Genomic DNA, 21,591 nt, shown 5'->3' with positions numbered 1-21,591 from the left:
TTATGAACACTTCTTGCCATGACATTGTTTGACGAATCTCCTTCCTTAAATGTAGTTTTTTTTTTTTTTTTTTTTTTTTTTTTTTATGGCTTAGTTCACTAAGAATCTGAGATAAATGGAGTGGCTGAGACCAGATCAAGAAGACAGAGGCTCTTTCCCTAAATTATACCATAGACACTTTTAAGAGTATAACATATGGCCTAGACTTTTCCTCACTCCCCGTTGAGACACAACCAGTTTATGTATAAGTTCGCAGAGCACAATTTATAGGATTGCTAAGAACATAGTATGAAATAAAGAGAAGCTAAAACTGCAGTCGGAAGGCAGTGGCCACTCAGATTTGGGAGGAGAGGGGAATGTTTGATGCTTTTGTGGTTTGCACAGTGACCTAATCTTGTCTGTACTTGGTGACGATTATGATGAAGTCTTGTTTTCAATCTCCCTTCATCATGGCCCCAGAACGATCTTGTCTGATGTTACTGTCCTGTGAGAATAGTTTTGCTCAACAGGAGCATACCTCACATGGCTGCAAATGCCAGGCTGTCTCCCTGAAACTCCAAGTCCTAGATGTTAGTGTCACACTTGTTATTACTTGTCTTTTTGATCCTAGACATTCTGAAGGTGTATGGTGATATCCAATCATGGTTTTGATTTGCATTTCCTTGGTGATTAGTGATGTTGAGCATCTCTTCGTACGTCTCTTGGAGATCTGTATGTCTTACTTCGAAAAATGTCTATTCAGGTCCTCTGCCTACTTTTTTAATTGGATTATCTGGGAGGTTAGTGTAAAATCTTTTCTTTTTACATGTATATTTAATACATATTGATGTGCCACATCTAAGGAAAAGAAATTTGAAAGTTTCAGCAGAAGCTTGTCCAACTTTTAATTAGTGTTTCCTAGTTATTGACAGAAATGCTAAACAGTCAAAAATGTGTGGAAAAGACTATCCGTAACAATAATATAGGAAGTATGAGATGTTAGATGCTAGGGAGACTAGAACAGCATAGATGGTCATAAATGATGCAAATAATTCTACTATAATTATTCAGTTTGGTATATTTTGCCTTGTTAAAATGTTATAGGTCCTTTGAAATAATGACCTGATTGGTAGAGAGTAGGAACAACACACCCTAGACAAGAAGACTGGAGACTTGTCATATTCCAGTTAGAGACAAAAATCAATACAAGAGGAACACACAGAGAGTAAAAATCCAAAAGAGAGTGTTATATATCTACATATTTAATTTTAAGTGTGTTAACTACAACAGTTGGTAAACAACATAGTGTATGTGCAAAGAAAAAGAAATTAAATTAAAGAAATAAAAGAAAAATAATTTTAGAGCAATTCCAGTTGACCCTGCAATAATGTAGGAGTTAAGGACACTAACCCCCGTCTCTCACACAGTCAAAAATCTGTATATAACTTTTGACTCTCTCAAAATTTAACTACTCATAGCCTACTCTTGACTGGAAGCCTTACCAATAGCATATACAGTCGGTTAACATATGTTTGTGTGTTTTATGTATTATATACTGTATTCTTACAGTAGTGTGGTAAAGGTAGAGTAGAAAAAAAACATTAACAAAAAATCATAAGAGAGAGAATACATTCGTGGTGCTGGACTACAGAAAAGTCCACATATGAGTGAATTCTCATAGCTTGAACCTGTGTTGTTCAAGCATCGAACTTATAGTGTTTAGGAAGAAATGTAGTTAGAGATAGGAAGTCTACCGAGGCACCTAGCTCCGAATTTCCTAATCATAACCCCATTAGGAAATGCAGAGATTCAATTGCATTTTTCCCCTCTATGCATAATCCCAGTATTGCCGCAGGGAAGTCAGTCTTTGCTCTATTTTGATCCATTTCATCCTGGGCCCAAAGATCTTACACTATTCCTTTTTTCCTCCCTCTCTCCCTCCCTTTGCTCCTTCCCTCCCTCACTTCCTCCCTCTCTCCTCTCCTCCTTTCATTTATTTCTTTTACAAGTTCTGCTCTTAAAATACTTGATGTCCTCAACTGACATCACATAGGTCTTTTCTGAAAAAGTGCTGTTGCAGCTACAGTAGGCTTCTATGTATTGTGGAAGGGATTCACCAGAAATAAAGCACAATGAAGTTGCTTTTTTTCCATTTATAGAACAATCCCTTTGTCTTTAGGGGTTCTGGAACATGTTCCCATGTGCTAAGATGGAAATCATTTGTGAAACATTATATTATTCCTCCCTCGGGTTCAATTAGAGATCCAGAGATAAAAGAACAAATGACCAGGAGGAGCTTCAGTTTCCAAACTCTTTTTTAACATTTGAGTTATCTGCAGACAGTTGGTCTATGACATCCAAAGATTCATACATACAAATCTATATAGTAACTATGTATTTGCCTCTCTATCTCCCCCGTGCAAATAAATTAAGGTGCTTGATGGCCAGGATGGCCTTCTGTCCATCATTTAATACCTAGATTTCTAATTTCTACCATAATTATTCAGCCTGGTATATTTTGCCTTGTTTAAAACACTTATTTTATTGTAGCTATATACTCTATAGAAGATTTTCCTTATTACCTAAGAAATCGTATATCTGATTACATTATATAATAAAAACCACATAGAGAGGTACCTGGGTGTCTCAGATAGTTAAACATAGGCCTTCAACTCAGGTCATGATCCTGGGGTCCTGGGATTGAGCCCTACATCGGGCTCCCTGCTCAGGGGGGAGCCTGCTTCTCAACCTCTCCCTCTGCCCCTCCCCCTTCACTCATGTTCTCTTACAAACACTCTTTCAAATAAATTAAATCTCTCAAAAAATAAAAAAAAAATAAAAACCACATAGAGAACCCTCCCCAAAACACCATATACACTAACACATTCCCAATTATTTTTTCATCTGGCAATGACACAAAACTTTCAAAATTTAATCTATAGGCAAATGCAGGTATTAGCCACGTGATTTAGCACAGATAGATAGATATTATATATCTCAGGATTCTTTGTAATATGCACCATTCCACAGGATTTTGCTTAAGAGCTTATTGCCAAATTGTTAGCACATTTTTATCTCTTTAACTGCTTACTCATTTAGACTATTATAAGCCTGCAGGCGGCCTAGGTTGCTGAGGTCAACCCAAGGATAATTCTGCATTGCTATTGTCAGCATTTCAGTCCCAACTGAGATTATTCAGTTCAATCTCATATTTAACCTTCGACTTCAAGCTTATCTTTGTTTAAAATGCTTTGCAGACACTTTGAAACAACACATCATTTACATATCATCACCCCAGTACAATCCAAAACTATAGCTATCAGGATATAGCAGCAACAGGATTATTGCTTCAAGGACTTGGGATGATGTTCTTTTGGAGCAAGATAGAAGTGTTTTGTTTTGTTATGTATTTTTTTTGTGATGGACCAAAACAATTTTGAGACCCTAGAAGAAATATAACAAGGTTTTTTATTAAAAGTTGCTATTTAAATAAAAAGGGGTAGAAGGAATAAGAAAACTGAATTGTAACATCTCGATGCTCATTGTTACTAAATTATAACGGAGAGCACAGTGGATGATTTCATTTTTATAAAAATCAATAGTTACACTCCCTTTAAACATTAATATTTTATGCAAGGTTTAATGTTTTGGATGTCCACCACAAAAGACATTGCTATTTGATGATGTATAGTGAAGAAGCACTTTAACACATTAAACGAGTTACTAATTGTTCCAAAGATGATAATAATGACTTTATGGGCTGAAAATATCTTTATACTGTTACTAATGGGCTCATTTTTAAGATAGTGATAATTTTACTATAAACATTATAATCTGCATTAGGGATGCCTGATGAGAAGAATGATCTCAATTATCCTTATCTTGCTTATGTTGAATCACTGAATTAAAAATAATAAGAAATTTATGTTGGGTTTAATAGGGAAAAATGGAAATGGCATCTACTGGTCTTTTTCTCCACTAAATCCCCAAACCATCTATCTGTTCCCCAAAAATGAGAAGGAACAGATTCTAATAGTATTATCTATGGAAATTAATCACCCTGGACTGCAGTTTATTCACCTATTAAAATGCTAGAGGTGATAGAAATCCATTTATTTTCCACTGAGTCATTCTAGCTGACACTTAAGAAATACAAACTTAATACTTCCTGGAACACTGATTGGGAATCTGTCAGAAGAAAACTGAAGAAGTCATGTGTTCTTAGGGAATCATGTGAAAATAAATGAATTGAATACACCAGGAATAGTAGCTACAAGTGTGTATCAAAGTTCATATTTTTCTTTATACTCTGTATAAATTATGTGCAAAATATCTTTTGAGATATATATGTGTATATTTATAGTGTTCAAGTATACATAAATGCTATCACATTATTTGCTTAGAATCAGAATATTAATTGTTCCTTTAAGCTATAACATACTTAGAAAAACTGAGCAAGATTAAGTCATCTGTTAATTGCACAGATGACTGCATTACTTTCTTTAGAAACAAAAATTTTACTACTAATAAAAAAATTAAAAGACAATGGTATATTTTCCCAATAACATGTATGTATATTGTATTTTAGTCACTTACCTTATGGGAAGTAATACTCAGTTTCAAAATGATGTTTTGGAATAGTTCTTAATAATAATTTTTAAATAAATATTTTTTAAAAACTGTTTTAGTTTTTTAGAATTGCTTTAGATTTACAAAAAAAAAAGTCGTAAAAAGAGCACAGAATTCCAATATGCCCTACACTCCATCTAATTTGCCCATTATTAACATCTTACATTAGTATATATGGTACATTTGCCCCAATTAATGAGCAAAATCGATGCATTGTTACTAACTAACCACCACCACATAAAACTAGGTTTCCCTAGTTTTTATTTTAATATATTTTTCTATTCCAGAATCTCATTCAGAATATGACATTATGTTTCATTGTCGCCTCTCCTTAATCTTCTATGCCCTGTCACAACTTCAGATTTTTCTTGTTTTTGTTGATTTGACAATTTTGAGAAGTATTGGCCAGGTATTTTGTATGTTTCTCAACTGGGATTGTTCTGGTATTTTTATCATGATTAAGCTAGTAATATTCATTTTGGGGAAGGATGTTCATGGAGGTAAATTGTCATTGTCATTACATCATATCGAAGTTACACACTATCAACAAATAGTTATTGTTGACATTGACCTTATTCATCTGGCTGAGGTAGTGTTTGTTTTCAGTTACTCTTTCTCTATTGTACGCTTCAGAAGAAAGCTATTAAGTGCAGCTTGCATTTAAGGAGTGAGGAGTTATGCTCCCTCTCCTGGAGGGCAGATTTCTACATATATTATTTGGAATTATTTTAAATATTTTAATTTATTAAATAAATATGTTTACTTATTAAATAAATATATTTTTCAATATACTTTTTAAAAAAGATTTTATTTATTTATTCCTGAGAGACACAGAGAGAGACAGAGAGGCAGAGACACAGGCAGAGGGAGAAGCAGGCTCTATGCAGGGAGCCTGATGTGGGACTTGATCCCAGGTCTCCAGGATCAGGTCCTGGGCCAAAGGCAGGTGCTAAACTGCTGAGCCACCCAGGGATCCCAAAAAGTAAACTTTCAATTATCAATTTTATTATATTTCTTAGTTTCTTGTTGATTGATTGATTTATAATAATTTATTAATGTCATTTATTATGTTATTAGAGCATGAATTTAAATGCAACTGTAATTACATCTCAAGCAATGATATACATTATTGCCTTTTTACACATTAATAATAAGCCATAGCTATAGATTTAACTTTGTGAAAGGAAAAATAAAATATATTACTTTACATATTAGATATATTTCACTAGTTGTTTTGTTTCAAGTACTTATTTAAATTCTGGTGAGTTAATGTATTTTGTAATATTGGTTTCAGGGCCAGAATTTAGTGATTCATCACTTACATATAACACTCAGGGCTCACTCTAAGTGCCCTCCTTCATACCCATCACCCATTTAGCCCATCCTCCACTCCCCACCCCTCCAGCAATCCTCAGTTTGTTCTCTATAGTTAAGAGCCTCTTTTATGATTTTCTTTCTATTCTCTCTTTTTTTCTTCTTTCCTTCATGCTAATCTCTGTTGTTTACACATATTAGTGAAATCACCGGGGATTTGTCTTTCTCTGACTGAACTTATGTCACCTAGCAAAATACACTTTAGTTCCATCCATGCCGTTGCATATGCCAAGAGCTCATTGTTTTTGATGACTGATTAATATTCTAATGTTCTTTACTCATCAGTCAATGGACATCTGGATTTAGGCCCCTTCCATAATTTGGCTATTGTTGTTAATGCTGCTATAAATATTGGGATGCATGTGACCCTTTGAATCAGTAGTCTTCGACAAAGCAGGAAAGAATATGCAATGGAAAAAAAAAGTCTCTTCAGTAAATATTTTGAGGACAACTGGACACCAAGAGGCAGAAGAATAAAACTGGACAAGGTTCTTATACCATACACAAAAATAAATTCAAAATAGATGAAAGACCTAAACGTGAGATAGGAAACCATGAAAATCATAGAGGCGTACATAGGCAGCAACCTCATTGACATCAGCCATAGAAGCTTCTTACCAGACACATCTCTAGAGGCAAGAGAAACAAAAGCACAAATGAATTATTGAAACTTCACTAAAATAAAAAGCTTCTGCCCAGCAAAGGAAACAATCAACAAAACTGAAAGGCAACTTATGGAGTAGGAGAAGATATTTGCAAATGACGTATCAGATAAATAAAGAACTTATAAAATTCAACAACAAATAATCCAGTTAAGAAGTTGGCAGGAAACATGAATAGACATTTTTCCAAAGATATCCAGATGGCTAACAGACACATGAAAAGATAGTCAACCTCACTCATCATCAGGGAAATACAAATCAAAACTACAATGAGATACCACCTCACACCTGTCAGAGTGGCTAAAGTTAACAACACAGGAAATAAGCAACCCATGTTGGTGAGGATGTGGAGAAAGGGGAACCCTCTTACACTGTTGGTGGGAACACAAACTGGTGCAGCCACTATGGAAAACAGTACAGAGGTTCCTCAAAAAGTTAAAGATATGGGAGGGGGTGGGGGTGACTGGGTGACGGGCACTGAGGTGGGCACTTGACAGGATGAGCACTGGGTGTTATTCTATATGTTGGCAAATTGAACACCAATAAAAAATAAATTTATTAAAAAAATAAAAAATAAAAGAATTTCTATTCAATCTCAATGTCACAGAAGCATGAAAAGCTACATGTTGAAATGAATGGTGGATTTTTCACTCTAAATAAAATGCAATTCACCTAATTGGGAAAAAAAAAGTTAAAGATAGAACTACCCTATAACCCAACAATTGTACTATTAGATATTTACCAAAAGGAAACAAAAATATTTCACTAGTTTTTAATGTTCTATGGTGTCCTCAAAGAACATAAAATATAATTGCTTTCTGTTTTCTTACTGTAACACTCTCTTAATTTTAATGTCATATGAGAACTTGGAAATAGCACATTTCTAAGCTAAGAGAAATATAGAAATGTACATACATATGTACTACTATTCACGTTTTTGCATGTGCAGTTACAACATAGAATCTCAATAAAGGTTTTTATTTTATTTTATTTTTTTTTAAAGATTTTATTTATTTATTCATAGAGATGCAGAGAGAGAGTGAGAGGCAGAGACACAGGCAGAGGGAGAAGCAGGCTCCATGCAGAGAGCCTGACGTGGGACTCGATCCAGGGTCTCTAGGATCACGCCCCGGGCTGCAGGCGGCGCTAAACCGCTGCGCCACCGGGGCTGCCCTCAATAAAGGTTTTTAATTATATCATCTTTCAAATCATGTATATCAACATTAATCTGTCCCATTATTTTGACTCATCATGTCCAAGAACTGAATTCTGTAACTGAAACTAATGGTTGACAATTAGCATATATGCCACAAGATTATATAAGAATATTTAACACCATTTAAATTAATATTATATTAATAATTATTAATTTAAAAGTTTATTAATGATTATTAATAAATCATATTAATACTACATGTGATGTTTATATATAACTATTTTAATTTGTGTTAAATAAATATTTTTTAATTCCTGCAGTATCATTAGATTACAAAAGTATCTAAAACTAATTATTGCAGGCAGCCTGGGTGGCTCAGTGGTTTAGCACCTGCCTTCACCCCAGGGCGTGATCCCGGGGTCTTGGGATCGAGTCCCACGTCAGGCTCCTTGCATAGAGCCTGCTTCTCCCTCTGCCCGTGTATCTACCTCTCTCTCTCACTCTGTGTCTCTCATGAATAAATAAGTAAAATCTTTAAAAAAATAATGCTGCCTTAAAAGTTTTTTTAAAAATTAAAAAATTAAACTGATTATTGATCTGTATGTTGCAGTCTACTTAAGTTCTCTAGATCTATATCACATTTTGTATCAGGTCCCTATTCTCCTGTGTATAATTTTCTGTTAAGTAGATTTCTAGTTATTTAATTGTACTTCTTATGTAATTTTCATTTAATAACTGTCTTATTTCTTTTTAAAATTAGCCTTGTTTCTGATGATATTTGTTTTGTTCTTTTTGTTTAACTTTATAATTGTATTCATCTATACAATGTCTCAAAAAACTAATTTTTCTGGTCATTTTTTCTGGTTTACTTATTGTAGTATTTGTTCCTTTACATTATGTTCATATACAATGTGAACTAATAGTTGATTGTTACATTCTCTGTGAATCATGAGCACATGGGTTAAGGGGGAGGCATTTCTTTACCATTGGATTTGTATTTGCTTTTGTCAGAAGCCACAAGTTATTATCAACCAGAGACTACATTGGAGGACTAGAATTTCCTACACTACATAAGAAACATTAAACATCACTCACAAACCTATGCGACCTCAGACCTCAGGTCTAGGCTTATTTATCCTTTTTTGTTTTTCTCCTTTTAGTCTTGTTTTTCCACTCAGAGCCAAGGCCAAGACACATAGACTTACTTAATATAGTAAAGGTTCTCCAGAGAAACAGAACCAACAAAGTGCTATATAAATTATAAGTAAATATAAATTACTTCATTTTAATCTCTCCTGAGTTCTGTGCCAAGAAGCTCAGGACATTTGATGTTACTAGGAAGACAACAGAATTTAACAGATCTTTTATCTAAGCTTTCCATTACTTATAACTGTTTCACTCTTGATGAATGCTAAAAATAATTATATTTTAATCTACAACTAAGCTTCTAGTTATGTAAGTATTTAGACAAATACATGATCAAAAAAAGGAAATAAAAATCACTATCATTGTAAAGTCTCCTATGTGTGTAGATTTTTAATGTAATCATATCATCTTCTTCTAATAATATGTTTTAAATATTTTTAGTATATAATTAAATATCCCCACATAAATAAAATTTTAATGTTTATAAAATATTCAACCATCTATTGGCCAAAACAATTTATCCAGTAACTTTTATTATATATTTATGATTTTTACATTATTCTCTGTAATTAAGATGTAAAATCTTGTCCATCTACTTAATACCTTGGGAGTAATACCCAGGTTCTGATTTCACAGTCAATTTTTGAGATTTTTGATATGCATTGTTAAATTCCTTCTAAAAATAATTGTACTATAGTACGACCTATGGTGGAAATAATTATATGTTGTTGTCTACTTTATTTGGAACACCAGATTGGATATGTTAATAATAGTTCTTAAAAAGCACATGCTATTAAAAGACTGAGAAAAGTAAATTCACATAAACTCCTAGTTGCAACTAATCCTTTTTTTATTTCTTTTCCCCTACAAATAGGAAATTTCTTGTATTTCTGTATCTAAACTAACATCTATTGCATTGCCTGCCACAGTCTATATGCTCAATACACTTCGACTGAATAAATACTAAACTTCAATGATTTTTGGTCCTCACAAATTTGTAGTAAACAGACCTTTTTTTAAATACTGAAAATGTATTGCTTAGTTGGCAATCCAATCTTTTTCTAGACTTCTCTTTGAAAACTATTCTCAAGGAATCTTAAAAGTTCTTACACACACACACACAGAAAGTTCTTACACAGGTTCACAGTTATATTTGAGGAATAGAAAATGAGATAATCTTTTCGTATCATACAGAAACAGCTTTTGATAATCATTTTTAAAAACTGAATTATAATTAACTTATTATATTAATTTTAGGTGTGCCACATAGGGATTTATTTTTTATATGACAAAATGATCACTACAATAGGTCTAGTTACTACCTGTAACCATAAAAGTTATTATAATATTGTTGATCTTGCCTATGCTGTACATTGCATCTTCATGATTTATTTATAACTGGAGGTTTGAGCCTCTTATTCACCTTCACCTATTTCACCCATCCCCACACTCCTCTCCCCTCTGGCAATTACAGTTTGTGCTCTGTCCATGAACCTGTTTCTCTTTCACTTTGTGTGTTGACCTGCCTGATGATCACTACAGCCTTCAGGACCAGTTCGCTGACTTTTTCAAAGTAGCAGTCTGGTGTATGCCTCTGGTATTCGACAGTTTGAAGAAATGCCTCCATTAACCACTGCTGCTGGAGCCTGCTCTCATCAATCTCTGGCTTGTGGGGATTAAAATAAAGTACAATTGTCTGCTCATTCAGTGAAGCCATTGTGGCTCTCAAACATAAAGCAGGTCACTCTTTCCCAAGTTGCACATGGTGAAGGCTGTCTCAATATCAAAAACTACTCAGTTCCCACTCTTATCTGTACTTCCAATTCACAGATCAGCACACATACCACAGAGACTCATTTTTTTTTTTTTCCTTCCCAACATGTGGTCAACAGATCTGTGAGTTATACCAGGCCATTCTGTGACCAAATAATCATTCTTCAATGATTATCTAACCATGATGAGGTACTCAGATGTCCCAATTCTTTCTCATTTTTATGAGAAATTATTTCCCAAGATATTTCTCAGGGACTATGATGGCCCTTTTCTTTTGAACACCTTGGCCAGTTATGAACTAATTCATCTAAATAACTTATTTTTAATACAATTTAATTACCAAGAGAAGGGATTGTGAAACTCTAGGCAAATTTGCACTACTACAAGTCCTAAACAGCCAAGTTCTTTGGTGAGAGGCACCATGATTGCATATTCTCACAGAGTTTATTCTGTATTATCAGAATGGCCTGCAGACAGTCCCGCGTGAAAATGGAAAAAAAAAAAATTCTTGTCTTGTGACAGGGAGTATTCACATAGTTATTTCCAGGGCAAAGGGATATTTCTCCAAAATGAAGTGGTGTTTCCATTTATAGACAGGAAAAAAATACTGATTTTTAAATGACTTGGGAAAAAGTAGTGACCCCCTCCAAAGAAGTTTCTTTTCCTTCCAGAAGTATTTTTTTTTCTTTTAATGAAAGAATAAATGAATGAATCAGTGAATGGATAAACTAAACTATATGTATATGGTAAGTTTAAAACTTTTTTTTCAAACTTACCCTTGAAAGTTTTGAAACAAAACAAAGTATATGTATATAGTATATCACATCACAAAAGACTTACTGCATATTTGACAAAGAATTGTATTTACTTATTTGGTTGGAAGAAAAAAGTAAGGATCAAAATGATAGAGTAGCTCAGAGAATTATAATAACTGGCTTTTAAGACCATTTCTAGCTGTAGGTGACCAAACTTATTACTTGATGGAACATTTTGTGGGCCTGTGCCCACATTTCCTTTATGTCTGTTTTTTGTCCTTCACAGGAGATGAAAATATTTCATAGTCACTCTGTAAACAAGGAGCTCATCTGTTAATGTCAATGGAAAGTTTATTAATGTATAAGTTACATAGCCTACATCCACACATATGTCACATCATGCGACAAGGCACCATTTGTTATACAACCTTCCATGTTCAGACATATGTCGATTCATATAGTAGAATACAAATATATCAAAAAGGAATTTTATAAAAGGTTACTCTCTGAGACAAGAAAATTGTTAAATTACTTCAGTAAATTTGTAAACAAGTGTGCTTACAGATCTAGTTGCCTCTCTTAGTGGACACTTGGGTAATAGTTATTATAAGTAATGGTTTTATACTTGTTAAATTGAATATTCTATGATTACATTTAAGTTTAAAAAATAAACTAGATTTATAACTTCTGAACTAAATGACATAGTAAACAAGGTCAGAAAAATAATATATTTCTATATTTCTGAAAGAAAGCCTTTGTTCTTTAGATACCAAGTCAGGATGATAAATTAAAAACCAGTACACTACTTGCATAAAACTTCGGGGACACGTGTCTGACATATTCATTTTACTCAGGTGTATATCAGAATGTAGTAAAATCATGTTAATACGGAACTTGAAGAGTATTAGTTTTCCTCCTTAAAAATAGCAGCATTCCATTACTATCTTTCAAATATGTACATTTATTTTGTAATTTAATAAATCAATAAAAAGAAGTGATAAGGTCAAATAATGTGTTGATTTTGATAAAACTTAGGAAATTATTAAAATATTTAATTTTAAATTTTCTAGAAAAAATGCTATTTAGGAGTTCTAAATTAATATAAGTATGCAACAAATGCTTTTGGGGTTTTATTAACTGGTTTCCATCTTCCTTTTGTTTTTGTCTGATTCTTTCAACTTCCATAAAAACTGTGAAACACTTTAAATTTACGTAATCGAAATAATGTAATTGATTTGTATTTTTCTGGTGATGAATGATGTTGGACATCTTTTCATGTGTCTCTTAGCCATTTGGATGTATTTTTTGGAAAAACGTCTATTCGTGTCCTTTGCCCATTTCTTAACTGGATTATTTGTTTTTTTGGGTGCTGAATTTTATAAGTGCTTTTATATATATTGGATACTAACTTTTTATCAGATACGTCATTTGCAAACATCTCCCATTTAATAGGTTGCCTTTTAGTGTTGTTGACTGTTTCCTTCACTGTGTAGAAGCTTTTTATTTTGATGAAGTTCCAATAGCTTGTGTTTGCTTGTGTCCCTTGCCTCAGGAGATATATTTAGTAAGAAGTTATTATGGCCAGGGTCAGAGAAGTTACTGACTGTGTTCTCCTCAGGATTTTTTTTTCCCTCTCAGGATTTTTTTTTTAAAGATTTTATATATTCATGAGAGACACATACAGAGAGAGGCAGAGACACAGGCAGAGGGAGAAGCAGGCTCCATGCAGGGAGCCCGATGTGAAACTCAATCCCAGGACCTTGGGCTCATGACTTGAGCCAAAGGCAGATGCTCAGCCACTGAGCCACTCAGGTGTCCTCCAGGATTTTAATGGTTTCCTGTCTCAACTTTAGGTCTTTCATCCATTTTAATTTTATTTTTGTGTATGGTGCTAGAAAGTGGTCCAAATGCATTGTTTTGCATGTTGCTGTCCAGTTATCCCAATATCACTTGTTGAAGAGACATTGATTTTCCCATTGGCTGTGCTTCCCTGCTTTGTTGAAGATTGCCCATACTTGTGGGCTCATTCTGAGTTTTCTATTCTGTTCCATTGATCTATTGTGTCTATTTTTGTGCCAGCATCATATTGGTTTGATCACTACAGCTTTGTAATATAATTTCAAACCTGGAATTGTGATGCTGCAGCTTTGCTTTTCTTTTTCAGGATTGATTTGGCTATTCGGGGTCTTTAGTGGTTCCATATAAATTTTAGGATTGTTTGTTCTAGCTCTCTGAAAAATGGTAGCTTTTGATATGGATTGCATTAAACGTGGATAGAACTAGAGAGTATTATGCTAAACGAAGTAAGTCAAAGTCAAATACCATATGATTTCACTCAAATGTGGAATTTAAGAAATAAATAAACAGAGGGGGTGAAAAAAAGAGAGGCAAACTAAGAAACAGACTCTGAACTATAGATAATAAACTGATGGTTATGTTGGGGAGGTATATGGGAGATAGACCAAATGAGTGATGGGGAATAAGGAGGGCACTTTTGTGCTGAGCACTAGGTGTTGTATGTAAGTGATGAATCACTAGATTCTACACCTCAAACTAATATTGCAGCTTGTTAACTAATTGGGATTTAAATAAAAACTTGAAAAAAAAGAAAAAGAAATAATGTAATTGAATAAATGTCACGAGTAAAATATAGAAAGTAAAATTAATGAAGCAAGAAAGCAACTTATCTTGGTAAGTTTTACCCTCTTATGGGCAAACATATACATTTACTAGATACTCTTAACAAGAAGTACATTCATACTTCAGAATAATATAAATTATTTGAGTTTGACTCAGTTAATTATGATAATACAGAAAAGGGAAATAGACTATAATAGTTGCTCATACAAATATTTGTTTTTTTATTTTATTTATTTATTCATGAGACATATACAGATAGAGAGAGGCAGAGACACAGGCAGAGGGAGAAGTAGGCTCCATGCAGTGAGCCTGATGTGGGACTCGATCTGGGACTCCAGGATCATGCCCTGGGCCGAAGGCAGATGCTCAACTGCTGAGACGCGCAGGTGTCCCGCTCATACTAATATTTGAATGGATATATCTTCTTTAATACTTTAATGGATCAAGCAATTTATTTTCTATTTGGGTAGTTCTTCATTTTGTTTTTCATTCTCAATTTTGTAAATCACAATCTGTCTCAAAAAAGCCAAAGATGTTAAGCAATATATTAACCGTCCCCCAGATTACAAACATTTAAATTACTCATACAAGGTATCCTACATATGGGTATTTATACATCTATATTCCCTGAAAAAGTTAAACTCTTATATGTGAATTTCATCACTTCCCAACTCTCTTCCTATAACCTTACTCTTCTCATCTTCTTGCCATAGAAGGAAAGACCTGTTGCTTACTTTCAGACTCATCAAATGCAATTATAAGTCTATCATTTTCTATCTCCTTTTAGACCCAAGTTCATTAATTACTGTATAAATGTATTAATGACTGCAAGGTCAATATAGACACATTTATAAACAATAAGTATGTTCTACACTTGTCAAACTATGCATATATTTGTGGCTAAATCTTCAGTCCACACATTCAGCTGGAAGGAAGATTGGTGTAATTTACTCCTAATCAGATACTCTAGCATGCATTTATTTAAAGCCTTTGCTATGATTTTAGCTTATTTCATACGTATCTTTCACAGCTAGATCTCCAGTATTCTGAATGAGTGAAGTACTGTGGCATCATTTTCTCAGCATACATTGTTACTATTTTTTTCTTTTTCTAACTCTCAATGGATATTACTTTTACTATAATAAGTGATTTTAAGTACTTCTCACCTCCACTTTCAATCTATTAATTGTCCCATTGTTCAATTAAAGTAACCAGTGCTTTTAAAAGAAGAATGTATTACTGGTCTTTATATATAGGAAGTTGACAAGACCATAGTATTTAATTGCTTTTTGGAAGATAGTAATTATTTTTAAAATGTGTGGACTGATATAAAATTGTACAAGGAGACCAACCTAAAAGGATCGCCGTATACAATATTTGCAAAGTTGTGATATAAAATTTCATACAAACACACACACACACTCAATGAAAATGATACAGTAAGATGGTAGCTTATGTAGACAAGGAAAAAGGAAAACTGAAAATAAACTATATCAAAATATTTGTGGTGCATACTACTACACTGTCTAAATTATTTGTCATAAATATCAAATATTAATCAATCTAAATTATGCATCTTCTATACTTAAGATTTGGGTGACTTCTAGGTTACTACTCTTTTGTTATACATTTTAAAGAAATGGACAATGGATAAAGGATAATATTTATTTATTTTTTTAAAGACTTTGTTTATTTATTCATGAGAGACAGAGAGAGAGGCAGAGGCATAGCCAGAGGGAGAAGCAGGCTCCATGCAGGGAGTCTGATGTGGGACTCAATCCCGGGACTCCAGGATCACGCTAAAGGACAATATTTAAAAAGAAATAGCAATATTTATAAATATTGTTTTATATCATATAATGTAAACATATGAAATGATTTACTTTATTAAGGTGGTTTTGTAAAATGCCATATAAAGAAAAATATAACATGTCATTCAATTTTTAAATTAATAAAATGATCTGTGCATCATAGACATATACACATATGCTTATCTATAAAGTATAGATACCTCTCTGTGTAAGTGGGAATAGATGGATACAATAAATTGTATATAGTCCAAATAGTTCAAGAAACAGTAAGATTTTTTCTAAAAAGTAAGAATTTTACCAGTAGTAATACATAGAATGCGGACTACATGAAGGTTCAAAGCTATTTCACTCGCATTTTCCAGAAGACGAATCCTCCAGATACTCAAAATAATTATACTGTAGTAATGAGTTAGTTTTCAACTGAGATTCTGAACCCTGAGACAAAGGCTTATATGACATGGGGACTGAGGAGAGATTGAAGTAGATGATAGGCATAAGAAGAGTGGGAAGAAAGAAGACACATGATCCTGAACCTCAAGTCATAGCTAAGGGTAGGTTTCCTCAGAGTCTTTGAATCTTGATAGACATGGGCTTTCAAATTACAATAAAGTGAATATAGTTGTCCATGGGTTATTCAAATACACCTGGAATAGCTAGAAAACAATACAGCAGATAGAATTTTCTTTTGTGGTATATATTTGGGACTTCATATAGTCATAGAGCTAGGCTTCCAACTAAAAATGAGAGGAAATTTAGAGGAAACTTATTTTTACTTTGCCTCCCACTGCTTCATAATATATATGGTCAGGATTTCATCTGCATGACTCAGCTGACTGTCTAGGAGAATTCCTCAATGTGTTCCTAATTATGGACACTTTGAACTCATTAGATTCCTTGGTTTTATTCATTTCTCAGTAATATTTATATTAAAAACTTTCTTTCTCTTAGTATTATCTCTACTTTGGCTTTTGAAAAAAAATTCTCACTAGGCCCCCAAACTTTTAACACTGATGCCTCGGTCCTCTCACTCCATATGAGAGCTTCATCACACAATCTGTATCTTTATCCTACAGTATTCTTTTCTAAACCCTAGTGAAATGAACCTAACCTGAATGATCCACAGGTGTCAGAAAGTCATTATATCACACTACACCCACTAGCATTAACAACAGAGCTTCTTTCACTCTATATTCTCCATCAGAAGAAATGTCATCATCATCACAAGTCAAAGAAGCCAAAACCTGGCAGTCATCCTAGATACTTCTCATTCTTATTCCACCTATTTCACTTTAGTCACTTGTTTATGCACATGTACTTCTGTAACATTTTTCAACACTCATTTCTGACTTATATTTCATTCTCACATGGATTATTATAGAAGATTTCTAATTGTTCTCTGGCCTAAAAAGACTCCAAACAAACACAACCAAAATGTGCAATTCTTTACCCCATTATAACCCAAACATACCTCCAAGGCATCATTACATATCTGTAAATACAGTGAATGCACAAATTCACTCATACCATAAATATTGTATTGATCTTTCTAAACAATACAGTACATAATATATCAAAACAGCTTAATGTTTGATAATTCAATTTAAATCTATTGAATCCTTCAGTGCTACATCTAGATATCTAGACCTGGATATATTTATACATGTGGCAGCCATGAACAAGTGCCTCTCAATTTCTATCTGCAGAGTGTAGTTGACTGATGGCTCCAGCTGTTATATTTTGTAATTTATCACTGTGTTCACACTGAGACCACCCTTCCCACAAAGTTCAGTCAAAGACTGAGCATAGCAAGCTTATTAACTTAGTCCTGGTCCTGGGAGTCATGGGACTCAATTGAGAGGTGACTTTGGGTCAGGAGGGAACTGACTAAACTCTTAAACCTGTTTTGCCTTATCAGATGCTTTCACTCAATCTTCCTTCTTTACCTACAGCCTTCAGCTGGGACCAACATCATAGTCTAATATCTCTCCCCAACTTTCCTGTTTCCTTCCCCTTTTTCTTGATGGGGCATTAATCTTAATAAATCCCATGCATGGCTAATTCATTCTAAGTGTCTACTTCTTAGAGGATCAAGACTAACACAAATGGTACCAGAACTATCTCAAGAGTATAGGGGATAAGATGAGGAATTTGGAATTAGCTCATACACCACGCATCAAATGTAGGTACATTTAGTAGGTGGGGTGCAAATTCCTCTAGCAAAAGATAGTGTCCAGCTGCTAAATATTTCACTAGCAGCTACCTTGAAAAATACTCCAGTGGTAAGGAATGCTGGAGCAGAAGGTATGATTCATGCATTCAAAAAAATATGGAGGAGAAGACAGTGAATAGGAGGACATTGTCCATAATAACAATAGAACTGACTGGTACTGCTAAGTTGTATTAATGCTATCAGAGGGATATTAAGACTATTAATAGTTAATTGATGGTTAAGATAAACTATTGACAAGCAGTCAATAGTTAAGAATAAGAGGCAGAGGGTCTTGAAAGAGGCCCTCACTTCTTAAACTATAATAGACTGAAGGTGAGTAACCACTTGTTACAGTTGGAGACTTCCAGAGATATATGCTCAGCGCTGGCAGGTTTGTTATATGAAGGTCAGGGCCTCATGGAAAAACCTGGGATCCTGAAATATGGGGTAGGGTATGTATATGGATATACTTGACAGTATATCTATATTTGGCTCTAAAGCCCCTTCTGGATTCTGGGTTTAGAAAGAGAGTAAAAAACTAGTAAAACTAGTAAAATTAGAATTTCTATTAAACCAGAAGATGCTGCAAAGGAAAAGAAGATGCTTCCCCACAAGGGAAAGTTTTTTGTTTTGTTTTGTTTCTTCCTCAGGAGCTACCCTTACATCCTTTCCTGACTAGCAGAATAATGATGGCTATAAATCCCAGAAAAACCTGTCTAGGAACACACTGAACCTAACATAGGAAAGAGACTATAAACCAGAGAGTTATAAGAAATAGGCATCAAGTATGAATTAGAGCCTAGGATTGTATCTTGAGCGTTCTTGATCAAAATATAAGCGTATGTAAGCAACTACTTATTGAATTGAGGACTGTTTCCCAGGACATAGATCCCAGAAAACACCTCAAGGGTGTTCTCTTGTACTGAAAATCTGGAAAAAAAAAAAAGTTGCTACTGTTTGCAGTTGGAAACCTTGGAGAAGCAATGGAGAACACTAAATTGAGATAAAGGGAGTTGAGGATGAAGGAGGTTAAGGGAGGTGGGTATGCTGGAGTGGATATATTATCATTTATTTTTTGGAGAGAAAGCATGTGCATACAAGTGGGGGGAGGGGAAGATGAGGAGAGAGAGAGAATCTCAAGCAGGCTCCATGCTCAGAGTGGAGCCCGACACGCGTCTTAAGTGCATGACCCCGAGATCATGACCTGATTAGAAATCAAGAGTCTGATGTTCAGCTGCCTGAGCCACCCAGGTGTCCCTGGAATGGATATATTACTCTGTTCAGAATACTTATCACAGATTTATATTCCATAAAACAGTCCAGAAGACACACCATGTACCAAGACTATGAATTGAGAGGGGCACCCACAGCACTATGATGTCCTCCTCTGCCAAACAGGGCTGATGTAGAAGAGGCAACTGCAGAGCTTAATGATGGGTCTCCAAAGTAACAGAGGCCAGGAGTCAGGAGGCTGCAATTACTGTTATGATTGTCAAGGTCAAAAGGGATGATAAAGGGCTTCACTGACAAAGATTTGTGAAGATGGTTAAGCACGTGGACTTCCCAGGGGCATAAAAGAGAAGCAGACCCCAAAGATGCTGCTTAATTTGTCATCAAGTGGGTTGTTGGTCTCCTTAGGCAATGGTGCATGCAATATCCACAGTTTAACGTTGATCTTTGTTCTGACAGATTGAATATTCACAGGCAGAGTAGCTACACTTGCCTTGGTCCATGACAGTTCTTACTACTGGGCCCATATTAGCTTAAGTCTTGGCCACCATGGCTGCTTAGCTCATGTGTCATAGTGTTGTTTTACTATAACTGAGAGCTGATGGATGGTTTTTAATTCACGAATTTATATTGATATTTCAACTTCATATCTTATATTACAGGATGCTTACACATATTCCTTGATTTTAAACTTACATTTCTTTGCCCTCTTGAACTGAAAATCTAACTTTAGCATAGTTAGTTGTTATTTTTATCTATCTATACACATATATATATGTGTATATATATATAATTTCAATGTAATAATAACAGTGTCATTTTGAACAATAAGAAAGCAGAAAAAATTTTAAGATTTGTCTGCAGTTTTACTTGATTATAAATAAAATTTAGCTAAGAGCAAACTAAGAAATCAATGTTCTGAAGACTAAAAATAATTCCTTCTCCATTGTGATTATGTAAATAACTTGAAATATGGTTAGATTTGTTTTTATTTCCTTTCACTTTTTAGAAATTACCTTTTATCTCATTGATTTAATCCTAAGTAGATTAATAAACTGCATCATCACTATGATTCCTTATATGAAATTTCTCACACCTATTGACTTCTAATAAATTATATGATTGAATTATAAGCAAACATTGCAGAAAAATACATAAGTCATACATGTACCTCAAAACTATGAGAGCATATAACCATACAACTACCACCCAAACTAAAAATAGGAAAATAAAATATCAGAAATATTTCCAGAAATTCCTTCATGCTCCTCCTAAATATCCCTGCCTCCTACTCAAAGTTTCTATTACTACTTCTACCACCACTGAACCATAATTATTTTTTGCTTATTTTTGACATTTTAGTATAAGAATCTTTGAACACATAGGATGACTCATAATGTCAGTGTAGATTTTTTTTTCATTTACTTTGCTATATAGTGTTTTGTTTTATAATTATCTCATCATTACTTTAAACATTTGATTGTTGATAGGTTGTATTCACTTTTGGGGTGTTGATGTCTTTCAAATATCTTTTGCTGGTTGCTGAAAATATGCATGCATAATCTTCAAAGTTATATAAATCTTAACATATTACCAAAAATTGATTATAACTTTACTATGTCCCCAGCAAGTCTAGATTATTCTTCATTTTCTTGACAACATTTGATATTGCCAGTCTATTTTCAGCTGTAGCATTTCTGCTTTACCTGTAGTGTTATCTCATTGAGGTTTTACTTTTTATTTTCCTAGTGACAACATAATGGAGAACCTTTTGATATGTTCACCAACAACTTGTACATCCTCCGTTTTGAAGTTACTGTCTAAGCCTTTTCTATATTGAATTTTCTGCTTTTTCCAATTAATGTATACGTATTCTTTATATCTTCCTGATTTGAGACATCCATGGCCTATATGTGCTACAAATACCTTCTTTATTCCACAATACTGACAGAACAAAATGAATGGAAGTCCAGAAACAGATTTCCATAGACATGGGTGTTTGATGACAAAGAACGGTCGGAAAAAGATCTTAATTTCAACACATAACATGAAGTCCCTTGAATTCTTAAAGAAAAAAAGGTAAAATTTGATCCCTATGTCAATTCACAAACAAAAATCAAATTGAGGCATAAATGACAAAATAAGAACACTTCTAGAAGATAACACAGGGAAATATCTGCATAACTTTGGAGTAAAGATAAGTTATTTAAGCAAGATAAAGAAAACA

General features: G+C 33.9%; 1 long non-coding RNA gene across 3 annotated transcripts in view; it reads right to left on the bottom strand.

Annotated features, from left to right (window-relative positions):
• LOC144313062 (uncharacterized) overlaps positions 1–21,591 on the bottom strand; it is a 186,222-nt gene that overhangs the window by 45,233 nt on the left and 119,398 nt on the right. The window contains exon 8 of one of the 3 annotated variants that reach the window (XR_013378768.1): positions 14,366–14,626. The exons of the other annotated variants lie outside the window; for them this stretch is intronic. This is a non-coding gene — a long non-coding RNA (uncharacterized LOC144313062). Of the gene's footprint in view, positions 1–14,365; positions 14,627–21,591 lie in introns of those variants that run through there. 3 annotated transcript variants of the gene reach the window in all.

This window comes from Canis aureus, chromosome 4 (genome assembly GCF_053574225.1).
Source record: "Canis aureus isolate CA01 chromosome 4, VMU_Caureus_v.1.0, whole genome shotgun sequence".
Classification (NCBI taxonomy): Eukaryota; Metazoa; Chordata; class Mammalia; order Carnivora; family Canidae; genus Canis; species Canis aureus.
The sequence above is the reverse complement of the archived record's forward strand: the minus strand, read 5'-3'. Positions and strand labels throughout refer to the sequence as shown.